At 34.3% G+C, this 12,375-nt stretch overlaps 1 pseudogene; it reads right to left on the bottom strand.

Annotated features, from left to right (window-relative positions):
* Nucleotides 1–1,991: 1,991 nt before the first annotated feature.
* Nucleotides 1,992–4,367, bottom strand: LOC102592000 (putative disease resistance protein RGA3; annotated as a pseudogene).
* Nucleotides 4,368–12,375: the final 8,008 nt, after the last annotated feature.

Below are 12,375 nucleotides of genomic sequence, written 5' to 3'. Positions count from 1 at the left end.
CTTATCAACAATTTTAAAAAATAATTTTTTCAAGCTTGAACAAATCTATGTTAACGTTAGCAAACCGTGGAATTACAAAGGAACAATGAGATCTTTACCAATTATATTTAGCAAGAAACATCTAAATAGATTACACGCCGAAGAACTCATTAATTAATAAATACTTACTTGTTCTATTTTTGACATTTGTTTATTGTTTTTCTTCCTGTTTTGGATTTAATTGTTGTATTGCTTAAATACTTATACTCATTTTTTATTTAGGAGGCAAACTAAATATTATGGCATTACCGTAATACCAAAATATGTTTCACTAAGAAAAAAATATTCATTTATTTATTAAATCACGACTAAATTATACAATAATATCATAAAAAATATCTGTTTCCGTGATTAAGTTTGTCCGAACTTTTTTTAATAAGTTTTTTTTAAAATTTTATTTATTTATTTGTGGGTTCGTGTTTATATGACATAAAAATAATAATTTATTTTTTTATGTTAATATTTTTTTAATGATAAATTTAATTGAGTGATTTCATTGATAGAAAGATTTAAGTTTAGTGATTTTATTTATACAAAATAAAGTTTAATAATTTTGCTAGATAAATTTTTAAAATTGAGTGACCTTTTGAGATATTAATTCCAAGTATTGTTGAACACAAAAAGTAAAACAGAGGGAGTATTATCTTTCTTCTCTTTCTTCCTTGACAGCAATTTCTCCCTTTTCTTCCTCTTTGGCAGGCAGTTTCCACTTTCCTAATTAATTAATGGGCAAAGGGCAAATATAGTCTTCAACTTTATGATATTTAATCTTCGTTATAATATGGACAAAAGGCCAATTTATGTCATTATTTGTTGATTGAAATGGACATTGATAAGTTAAACTTTAAATAAATGACATATATAAGCCTTTTCTTAAAGTTTAATGACATATTTGAGTCTTTTTTTTAAAAAATAATTTAATTAATGACGTTGCCAATGTGTAGACAATAGTTTTGCGAAATTAAAACTTTTTTCGGTTGTCAAATAAGGACATGAATAAGCCTTTTCTCAATGCATAGATGAGCCAAATTTTAAATAGATGACATAGATGAATTTTTTTCTCAAAGTTTGATACATATTTTAGTCTCTTCCCTTGAAAACAGTTTTGAACTGTTTGGGCAAAATAAAAAAGTATTCTTAAGCACTTGTTTTTCAAAACTAGGCTAGAACTCTCTTCTCTTTCTTCCGTGACAAAGAATCTCTTTTTGTACATGAGATTCATGGATCCAGATGAAAGTTGGAACCTTTTCGAAAGTACTCTCTATCCTTAATTACTTGTCCACTTTTTCTTTTATAATTGTCTCTAATTACTTGACAAATCAAGAAAGGATAATTTTTTTTTTTTACTTATTATACTCTCAATTAATTATTTTGCAAAAGGTAGAACTTCTTGAAAATCTTAAGTTTTTAATTCATCCCTTTCATAATTAATAGGGGTAAAATGGTAAAGTCACCATGCCAATAATTATTTTTTTAATAGGTGTGTCAATTTAAAAGTGAACAAGTAATTAGGGACAGACGGAAGTAGTTCATTTTGCAAATGAAGCATTAACATCTGAATTCGAGACTATTGGGAAGCAAATTGTAGACAAATGTCAAGAATTGCCAGTGGTAAGTTAACATTCCAAGGATAAGTGTCGTGGTTGCCAGTGGCAAGTTAACATTCCAAAAATGTTGCTAAAGATGTCAAATCATTTGTCACAATGTTCAAATGTGCTTGAATTGAGTTACAATCACAAACATTCATTGCTAAACATAATGAAAAATCTTCAATTTTTCCTCAATAAATTTGGGAAATGATGCAATTAAGGCATATCGAACTGGAAAGGTTTTTCCGAAATTTCTGGCATGTTCAAAAACTAGGAATCCGTGGAAATAAAGAGGAGTATGAACCTGTACAAGAATTTAGACTTTTCGACAGTCTTGTCTCTTTAGATCATCTTGAATCCAGCGAATAAAGAGCTTGATGCAAGCGTTTGATGAAATTCTACTATCTGGAGCTTGTTCCATTCCAGTAGGTGAGGAATACTTTTTGAACACCCCTCAGTAGGTACATCTTTAACAACAACAAAAAAACTACTTTAACCAAACAGCAGCAAGTAGAGTGAATGGATTTTACATTATGAAGGAGTATAATAAAAATAGATCGTTCATTTGTGAGGGCTGTTAGGTGCTGCAATCCCTCCGGTAAACATTTTAGTATCTTGCATTTCTGGAGAGATAACTCCCTGAGTGAAGTTAAACCTTCCAGCCCTTCCTCTGAGAGACTCTCTAGTGCGCCACAACATTCAATTCCCAGATTCTCCAAAGCATTTAGACTAGTCAGGCTGCTGGGTAACTCTTTGAGATTGTAGTAGTAAGAGATTTTCAAGTATTTGAGATTTGCAAGGCTTTTGAACATCTCTTCTGGGAGTGAAGTTGCTTCATAGTTAGTGTACATGTAGAGGGAAGTAAGAGTGGTAAGATTAGATATTGACCTGAAACCTGTTGCATCTGCCTCCTTATGAATAACCAATTTCTTGACAGAAGAAAGGGTCGGGAAAACAAACATAGGGCATCCGTAAATCTTTATCTCTTCAAGAACCGGGAATTTCTCTTCTCCTTCCTTTTTCAGCAATCCTTTCAGATTACCAAAATAGAAGTTACTATGTTTACTTGTTTGTTTTGGCAAACAAGAAAGTAAGACGCAATACCGTAGATTAACAGTCTGCAGATTTTGAAGTTTGCATAAATTCTCTGGAAGACTATGAAATATATTGCGAGACAGGTCCAGGTATCTTAAATGTAGCAGATCCCCAATGGAAGAGGGTAATTGATCAAGTTTTGATTTACTTGGATTAAGCACCCTTAACGAGACACACCTTTTCAAGAGGGAAGGAGAGTAAGAAGACACCACTTCAGCAAAACCAATGGACATCTTATGTGTGTAACTTTTTGCATTTATTTCTACGGATATTGCTGCTTGATGCGCTTGCTGAAAACAGAGAAGTTAGCCAAATCATGGATGAGATCATGCAATCTTGAAATAAGCATAACCAGATTTAACTTTAATCTCTTGGAAGAAAGACCTCAAGTATAATTCGTTCCATACTTCATTACCCACATCCTCTAACACCAAGTTTCCTTTTGATGAAAGAAAACCGTGTGCCATCCAGAGAGAAATTAACTTTTCTTTTTCCATTTCGGTGTCCTTTGGGAATACTGCACAATATGCAAAACATTGTCTCAAATCAAGTGGAAGGTGATGATAACTCAGTCTCAGGACAGGCAAAATAGTACTTTTATCCGTAGGCAAATTCCAAATCTCACTATCTCTCACATGCTGCCATTCTCTTTCTTCTCTCTTGAAGCGCAAAATACCCCCGAGAATCTTGGCTGCTAGAGGCACAACACCACATTTTTTCACAATCTCCTTTCCGATAGTCACAAGGTTAGGATTTATTTCTTCTTGGTATCCAAATGCACACTGCATGAACAGCAACCGACAATCTTCTTGAGACAGATTTGACAATTCATATGGTTGCAATGTTGACCCAACCTTTTCAAGACAAGTAGTAGTTAGAACAGAAGCACCACTTGCTCCAATCTTCAAGACTGCTTTTAAATTAGCCCACTTCTCTTGATCTTCATTCCAAACATCATCTAAGACAAGCAAGTATCTTTTTACATTCAACAACTCCTGAAGCTTCTCCTGAAATGAAGCCAAGTCCTCGACATCAAGAGAACTTCTTTCTATATTTCCTATAAATGTTTTTATCAACTTCTTCTCATCAAAATCATCTGAGACACAAAGCCATATTTTTGGGTGGAAATGCTCAGTTACTCTCTAATCATTGAAGACCATTTGGGCAAGAGTCATCTTTCCTAGTGCCCCCATACCAAATATTGGGAGAACTGAAAGTTCTTGGGCATCACTAACTTGAAATATAGGTGGTTGTAGGAATAGTCTTTTATTTGATTTTTGAGAATCAAACTCTGTTTTTTAATTCAAATCTGTTAGCACAAGTTCAATGGGTAAAAAATAAATGTATGATTTTGAGACGAAGGACGTATAATAAAAGTTGGGCTGATGGGCTAGGCGTTGAGGTAGTTGGTGACACTTCAGTAGGAAACTTGCACACCTAATAGTTATATGAAGCTTGAAAACTAAGATATATTTTGATATTTGCATTTTTTAAATAAAAGATTTAACTCGGTAATTGGTATGCATATTCATGGAAACTGCTAGCTAGTTTCATACTGTCTTTTCTTGTGGGGTTGGTTTGCCTTTCACCTCTGTCAATGGAAAGGGTTTCCACAGAAAAACACGGCCTTTCGGTCCTTTTCATCTCTCAAGTTGTCAACTCGTTCAATTTTTTTTTACTTTTGAAATTTATGGTCTAATCTATTTATGATTTCAGATTTTATCAAATCTATGTATTCACATGTTAGTGTAGATTCAATACTATTTGTTTCTAAAGAGTGTATAATCAACCAATAATACACATCAAAATACCACAGATTTTCCGTGGACAAGTTACTATTTATAATGATGCAATATTTATAATGTCCACGTGGACACTTATATATCTTTAAAATACACTATTAAATAGTGCAGGAGTAATAGGTCCTGCCCAAAGTTTGGGATTGTTACAACAATTTCGGTCAAAGTTCAGATATATTTTGAGAACCTTTCTTCCTTCCCACAACAAAGCGCTCTAGAGTCTTCAAGCATGCCAAAGATGTTGATTAGTGCTTCAAAGCAGTTGATTTGTTTCCTAGTTTTTAGCTAGTAAAAAGTAATGGTGTTCAGTTATTTAGCATTAAGTTATTTGCTGTTTCTAGTTAATAGGGTGGAGTTAGTGAGCATGTTTATCCACTATCTTTTAGTTGCTTATTTATAGCTAATTTAGTTAGTTGTAGGCCTATTTAACAGGTCACTGTTGTATCTCTTTTGAAGTAATCAGAAAGACTTTAGAAGTTCTCTTTTCTCTGCCTCTGCGTCCTTTTTAATCCCCAACATATTGTGGTATCAGAGCAAGGCAGGAGAGAACAACCATTTCTCTCTTAACGCAGGCGAGATCAAACTAACTGGGCGATAGAGTGAGAGCTGTCCATGGCAAGCAACAGTTCCAATTCTTCCTCTCAGCCCCTGATTCCAATATTCAAAGGGGAAAAGTATCATCTTTGGAGTCTCAAAATGAAGACAATGTTCAAGTCCCAGGAGCTATGGGATTTGGTGGAGACGGGGTATGTTGAGCCAAATCCGGCACCGACTCAACCTGACAATCAACTACGGGAGACTCGTAAGAAAGATGCAAAGGCATTATTTCTCATCCAATCGGCATTGGATGATGAAATTTTCCCCAGAATTGCAACAACAACAAATTCCAAACAAGCATGGGATACTCTAAAACAAGAATATTTGGGCGACAAAAAGGTAATTACTGTGAAATTACAAACACTTCGTCGTGAGTTTGAAACTTTGGCCATGAAAGAAAAAGAATCCGTGCAGGAATTTATGTCTAGAGTGTCTGGAATTGTTAATCACATGAAAACATATGGTGAAAATGTTAATAATGAGACGGTTGTGAGTAAGGTGTTGAGAAGTTTAACTAAAGGCTTTGATCATGTTGTTGCTGCAATAGAAGAATCTAAGGACCTATCTACTTATAATTTTGATGAATTAATGAGTTCACTGTTAGCCCATGAAGTTCGAATCAGTAGGTCAAATGAAAAGGTAGAAGAGAAGGCTTTTCAAGCGAAGGGGGAGCCCTTTTACAAAGGAAAATTAGAATATTCAGGTGGTCGTGGCAGAGGAAGAGGTGGTTATCGAGGTCGAGGTCGTGGAAACATCAGAGGAAGAGGCCAATTTGGTGAACAACGTCAAAACAGGAATAACATTCTGTGTAGATATTGCAAGAAGTCAGGCCACATAGAAGTTGATTGCTGGACCAAGCAGAGGGATGACCAAAAGCAAGCAAATTTCACAGAGGAAATTGAAGAGGGGAGTAAGCTATTCATGACCCAATCTTCTATCGATGATGGCCGTAATGGAGTGTGGTTCATGGACAGTGGGTGCTCAAACCATATGTCCGGAACAAGGTCACTATTTAAAGACCTTGACGAATCCCAGAAAAGTGAGGTTCGACTTGGAGACAACAAGCCAATGAAGGTTGAAGGGAAAGGTACAATTTCCATAAAAACCACCCAGGGTAATGTAAAGCTCCTACATGATGTGCAATATGTTCCTAATTTAGCTCATAATTTGTTAAGTGTTGGGCAATTAATAACTGGTGGTTACTCTATTTTGTTTGATGATTGTTGTTGCACTGTTTATGATAAGAAATCTGCGCAGAGCATTGTCAAGATTTCCATGACACAAAATCATATGTTCCCTTTAGAAGTGTCTAGTGTGCAAAATTGTGCTTTAATTGCGAAAAACTAGTGATACTAGTTTATGGCATCTAAGGTACGGACATTTGAATGTTAAAGGGCTGAAGTTGTTGGGTCAAAAGAACATGGTCGTTGGGCTGCCTAAAATTGATGGTCTTGATTTCTGTGAAGGGTGTGTCTACGGGGAAGCAAAGTAGAGTCTCATTTCCTGTAAACAAGGCATGGAGGGCTTCAAGTTGTCTTGAATTGGTGCACACTGATGTTTGTGGTCCGATGAGTATCGAATCCTTAGGTGGAAGTCGATATTTTTGTTGTTTACTGATGATTATAGCCGAATGAGTTGGGTTTATTTCTTGAAATTCAAATCTGAAGTTTTTGAGAATTTCAGGAAATTCAAGGCATTAGTAGAGAAGCAAAGTGGATGTTCTTTAAAGGCTCTCCGTTCGGATAGAGGTGGTGAATTTACTTCTAAAGAATTTGATGATTTTTGTGAGAAAAATGGCATTCACAGGGAGTTGTCAGCACCACGTACGCCGGAGCAAAATGGAGTGGCCGAGCGAAAGAATCGAACTGTGGTGGAAATGGCTCGTAGCATGATGAAAGAAGCAGAACTTCCAACGAAGTTTTGGGCAGAAGCAGTAGCAACAGCAGTGTATCTTCTCAATATCTCACCGACAAAGGCAGTTATGAATCGAACCCCATATGAAGCCTGGAAGGGTAGAAAGCCATGGGTAAGCCATCTAAAATTTTTTGGTTGTTTAGAATATGCTTTGGATACTTCTCCATCTCGTCGCAAACTTGATGTGAAATCAGAAAAATGCATTTTTGTGGGCTATAGTCCTCAATCCAAAGCATATAAGTTGTATAACCCAATGAGTGGCAAAATTATCATAAGCAGGGATGTTAAGTTCAATGAAACAGGAAGTTGGGCTTGGAATGAAAGAAATATTTCAGCACCAACAAATTCTCTAATTCCTGATGATGCACCTGAGTCACCTGTAGCTGAACAGTTGTCTCCAATAACATCTGAAATTGTTGAAGAATCTTCAGCAGAGCCAAGTCCACTAAGAAGATCAACAAGGGAAAAAAAACCAAATCCGAGATACTCTAATAACATGTATACTTCTTGTCAATTTTCTCTTCTTGTTTCAGATCCTACAAATTATGGAGAAGCAGTTGAAAAAGAAGAGTGGCAGCAAGCAATGATTGAAGAGATGAATGTTGTCGAAAAGAATGAAACATGGAAATTGGTTAACTTACCAGATGGTAAGAATGTTATTAGTCTAAAGTGGGTATATCGCACAAAGTACAATGCAGATGGATCTATTCAAAAGCACAAAGCTCGACTTGTTGCAAAAGGATATGCACAGCAACAAGGAGTTGATTTTGATGAAACATTCTCTCCCGTAGCACGCTTTGAAACGGTGAGAACTCTCTTAGCTCTTGCTGCTCAACTCTCTTGGCCAGTTTACCAATTTGATGTCAAGTCTGCCTTCTTAAATGGAGACTTGGAGGAAGAAGTTTATGTTGCTCAACCGGAAGGTTTTGTTGTGAGCGAACAAGAAAGTAAAGTGTATAGGCTGAAAAAGGCCTTATATGGGCTAAAGCAAGCCCCACGAGCATGGTGTAGCAAGATCAATTCTTATCTCCAAGAGAATGGATTTGAAAGAAGCAAAAATGAGCCAACTCTTTACGTAAAGAAGCGAGGTAAAGCTGATTTCTTGGTGATGTGTCTTTATGTAGATGATATGATTTATATGGGCTCTTGTGAATCTCTTATTGCTGAATTTAAGTCTTTCATGATGAAAAATTTTGAAATGACAGACTTAGGATTGTTGCATTATTTTCTTGGTCTTGAGATTAACCAAGGTTCAGATGGCATTTTTGTCTCGCAAAGAAAATATGCAACTGATCTTCTTAGGAGATTTAACATGTTGGGTTGTAAGATAGCTTATACACCTATGAATGTAAATGAGAAGCTCATATCTGATGATGGTACGGGTTTGACGGATGCTCGTTGCTTTAGAAGTATAGTTGGTGGTCTGAATTATTTGTCGCACACACGGCCCGACATAGCATTTCCTATTAGTGTGGTTTCCAGATTCATGCATAACCCAACAAAGCATCATTTTGGGGCAGTTAAGCGGATTTTACGATATGTTGCCGGAACTACTGATTTTGGAATTTGGTATTCAAAAAAATCAGATTTTAGATCATTTGGTTTCACTGATAGTGATTGGGCAGGTTGTCTGGATGATAGAAAAAGTACTTCTGGATATGCATTCTCTCTTGGTTCAGGTGTTATATCATGGAGTTCAAAGAAGCAAGAAATTGTGGCCTTGTCGTCATCCGAAGCAGAATATATTGCTGCCACTGCATCATCTTGTCAAGCGGTTTGGCTAAAGAGATTGCTTGCTGATGTATTTCAGGAGCAAGCTGCTGGAACCGAGATTTTCTGTGACAACAAAGCAACTATTGCAATGACGAAAAATCCGGCATTTCATAGCAGGACAAAGCATATAGACATTCGGTACCATTTTATCCGAGATCTGGTAGCAAGTGGAAGTATTATGTTGAAGCATTGTGGCACAAATGAGCAAGTTGCAGATATTCTAACCAAAGCACTACCAGTTGGAAAGCATGAGTACTTCAGACTATAGATGGGAGTGACAAGCTTTGAAGCAAGGGACAGTGTTGATTAGTGCTTCAAAGCAGTTGATTTGTTTCCTAGTTTTTAGCTAGTAAAAAAGTAATGGTGTTCAGTTATTTAGCATTAAGTTATTTGCTGTTTTCTAGTTAATAGGGTGGAGTTAGTGAGCATGTTTATCCACTATCTTTTAGTTGCTTATTTCTAGCTAATTTAGTTAGTTGTAGGCCTATTTAACAGGTCACTGCTGTATCTCTTTTGAAGTAATCAGAAAGACTTTAGAAGTTCTCTTTTCTCTGCCTCTGCGTCCTTTTTAATCCCCAACAAAAGATCCTATCCTTGGTGACATACAAGTCAATCCATAGCAACTATCAAGTAAAAGATTTCGGAGACTACCAAGTTTTGTGGTTTGATTTGGCAAACAACCGAGGAGCAATATTAATTGTAGATCAAGAGTGTGCAGATTTTGAAGCTTGCATAACTGCTTTGGAAGACTACGAAGACAAGTTTAGGTATCTTAAATGTACTAGATCGCCAATGGAAGATGGTAACCGCTTAAGTTATATGTTACTAATTAGATTAAGAACCCTCAACGCGACGAACTTTTTCATTTCACGGATATTGTTGCTTGCTGTTAACAGAGATGTAGCCAAATCATGAATTCTTTCATAAGTTTTACCAAATTTAACTTCAACCTCTTGGAAAAAGGACCTCAAGTATAATTCTTTCATACTTCATTACCCACATTAAATTTGGTAGCTTTATTAGAGGATGATATTGTCACACTTCCAGCCTAATAAGTTTCTATTCCACTTTTGTAGTTTCTGATCATTTTTCATTATCGTACTTTTGCTGAACTTGGTACTTTAATGAACGATGGAACTCCAACTTTATCCCCTATAGTCCACTCTGAAAGAAATCTAACAGGGAGAAAACATGCATACTCATTTTTTTCTTTGTTAGACAAAATTTACACTCAGTTGTTTAATTTGATAAACATGCCTGTTATTTTAATTGTTTGTTATTGGATTAAGGATCCAAGTGCAGCAAATGGAGATTCAGAACAGAAGAGAATCTCTTTCTTTGAGCTGCTTCGTTAACAAAAGCAAAACGGAGGTACATTTAAACTATGTCCAATAGAACATAACTATATCTGACCCTTCTCCGAATTTGATAATTGCCAAAAAAATGAATATAATTTAAGTTGTTGTGATACTAATTTAAGATGATTACTTGTTTCCCATCTAACAAATTGTCTCTCTATAATCTTTTCTTGCAAATGAAAATTAAAGTAACTAAGCTATAGTTTGAACTGTAATATACTTATTAAAAAAACTGTTAATTCACCTTCTTAAACAAAAGATCATTGAACTATGAGAATTTATCTAGCAAATTCATTAAAACTTTATTTTGTATCAATAAAATCACTAAAACCTTTTACCTTTAACAATCACCCAACTACATTTTTTATTAGAGTAAAATTGACATGACAAAATAAAATATTTTTTATGTCATATAAACATGCACGCACAAATAAACAATTTTTTTTTAAAAAAAAACATTATGTATCTCCTTTCTTTATTTCCAAAAATTCTTACCAAATTTTATATATATATATATATATATATATATATATATATATATATATATATATATATGAAGTTATGTGACACTTCTCAATGGCCAAGGATCCTATTTATCTTTTTGTGGTTTTTTTTTTCTTTTGATTTTTTTCTAATTATTTTCAATTATTTTATTTTATAACATCATATTCTTAATTTGTACCTCTTCAATTACATAAATTTAAATATTAATTAATTTAGTAATGTCTATAACTCCTAACCTTTCATATTCATAACCTTCAAATAATTGTTTAATACTCAAATTTATAACTCCTTAAAATGACACTTATAAAAACCTATTTGAGACATGTATAATAATTACCACAATAATAGGAATAATTGTATTAGTGTTGTAAAAAAATTATTCAACTCTTGGTCTTTTTCTACATATTCAACGTTGCATACACAAATTCTTTTTTTAAAATTATTTCTTTCGTCACTATTTGATAATCTCTATTCGATTAAATTATGTGTTTAATTTTATTGTAAAGTAAAACATCAACGGCAGTGTTTCACTAAAGCAATTTAATTCTCTCTTCTCGCAATGCATACTATAAGAATGAAAGTTTAAATATAACTTTTTAATATTAATGGTTTTATGCAACACAAATATGTAGTAAATGAATGCCAGTACAAGCATCGAATATTGAAAAAAAAATCTCTAACTTTTGAATTTCGTGCACAAATGTTCGAATATAATTCAGGTATTTTTTTCTCACCATTATTTAGTAAAAATATATTTTAATTTGTTTATTTTTATTATAGAGTCATTTATATATAAAAAAAGACACGTAATTTACGATCAAATAGATTTAGTATTGTTGGTTGAACTAGTAATATTTCTATAAGAATCATTGAATTTAGTATGACACTGTGATAATTAGATTGTTACTTAACCGAAGCTCTTCATATCAATTTATATGTTTTCGTCTTTTTTATCAACAATTTTAAATTGAAAATGTAACATAAGATTTTTTAGCAATTTTTCTGAATAGATAATATCAGAATCATAATTTAATTTGTATTTCTCTCTTTTATTGTATCATTCATTAATTATTTTTAAATATATTTAATATGATTTTTGCGAGGTAGTTGGTGATACTTCAGGAAGAAAAGTTGCGCACCTAATAATTTAAATATGAAACGTTTCCATTTTTTATTAATAAAAGATTTAACTTGGTAATTGGTATTCATATTCATGGAAACTGTTAGCCAATTTCACATCTGTCTTTTCTTGTGGGGTTGGTTTGTCTTCATCTCTGTCAGATGGAGTTAATATTGTCACTCCCCATATTCAAGGGCGCAACTGGCTCCTAATGCCAAAACTCAGGCTCAAGCCGACCCTGCTGAACCATTTGCTACTAGCGCATGGCAGCCACAAACAGTCAAGAAAACAAATAAGTATATCTCGGCTTAAAATTAAGCCCTTGGCCGGCAAGGCCCCTGTCAACTGATCTATAAAAGAAACAGCTACTCCCAGGAAATCATATAAATAAATAGCCAACTAGCACAGAAGTCCTGATTGGGCCATCGAGGCCACCATGATATCTATACCAAAACTAAAAGCAGGTATATATCAATACAATACATCAAACAACTCAGAAGCTTCAGCAAATCAACAACATAGGCCAGCATGGCCATAACGTAGCTATAAACCCCACACACTAGTCTACAAGCCTCTAAGAGTAGTAA

Source organism: Solanum tuberosum, unplaced genomic scaffold (assembly GCF_000226075.1).
Source record: "Solanum tuberosum cultivar DM 1-3 516 R44 unplaced genomic scaffold, SolTub_3.0 scf00683, whole genome shotgun sequence".
In the NCBI taxonomy this organism is placed as follows: Eukaryota; Viridiplantae; Streptophyta; class Magnoliopsida; order Solanales; family Solanaceae; genus Solanum; species Solanum tuberosum.
The sequence above is the reverse complement of the archived record's forward strand: the minus strand, read 5'-3'. Positions and strand labels throughout refer to the sequence as shown.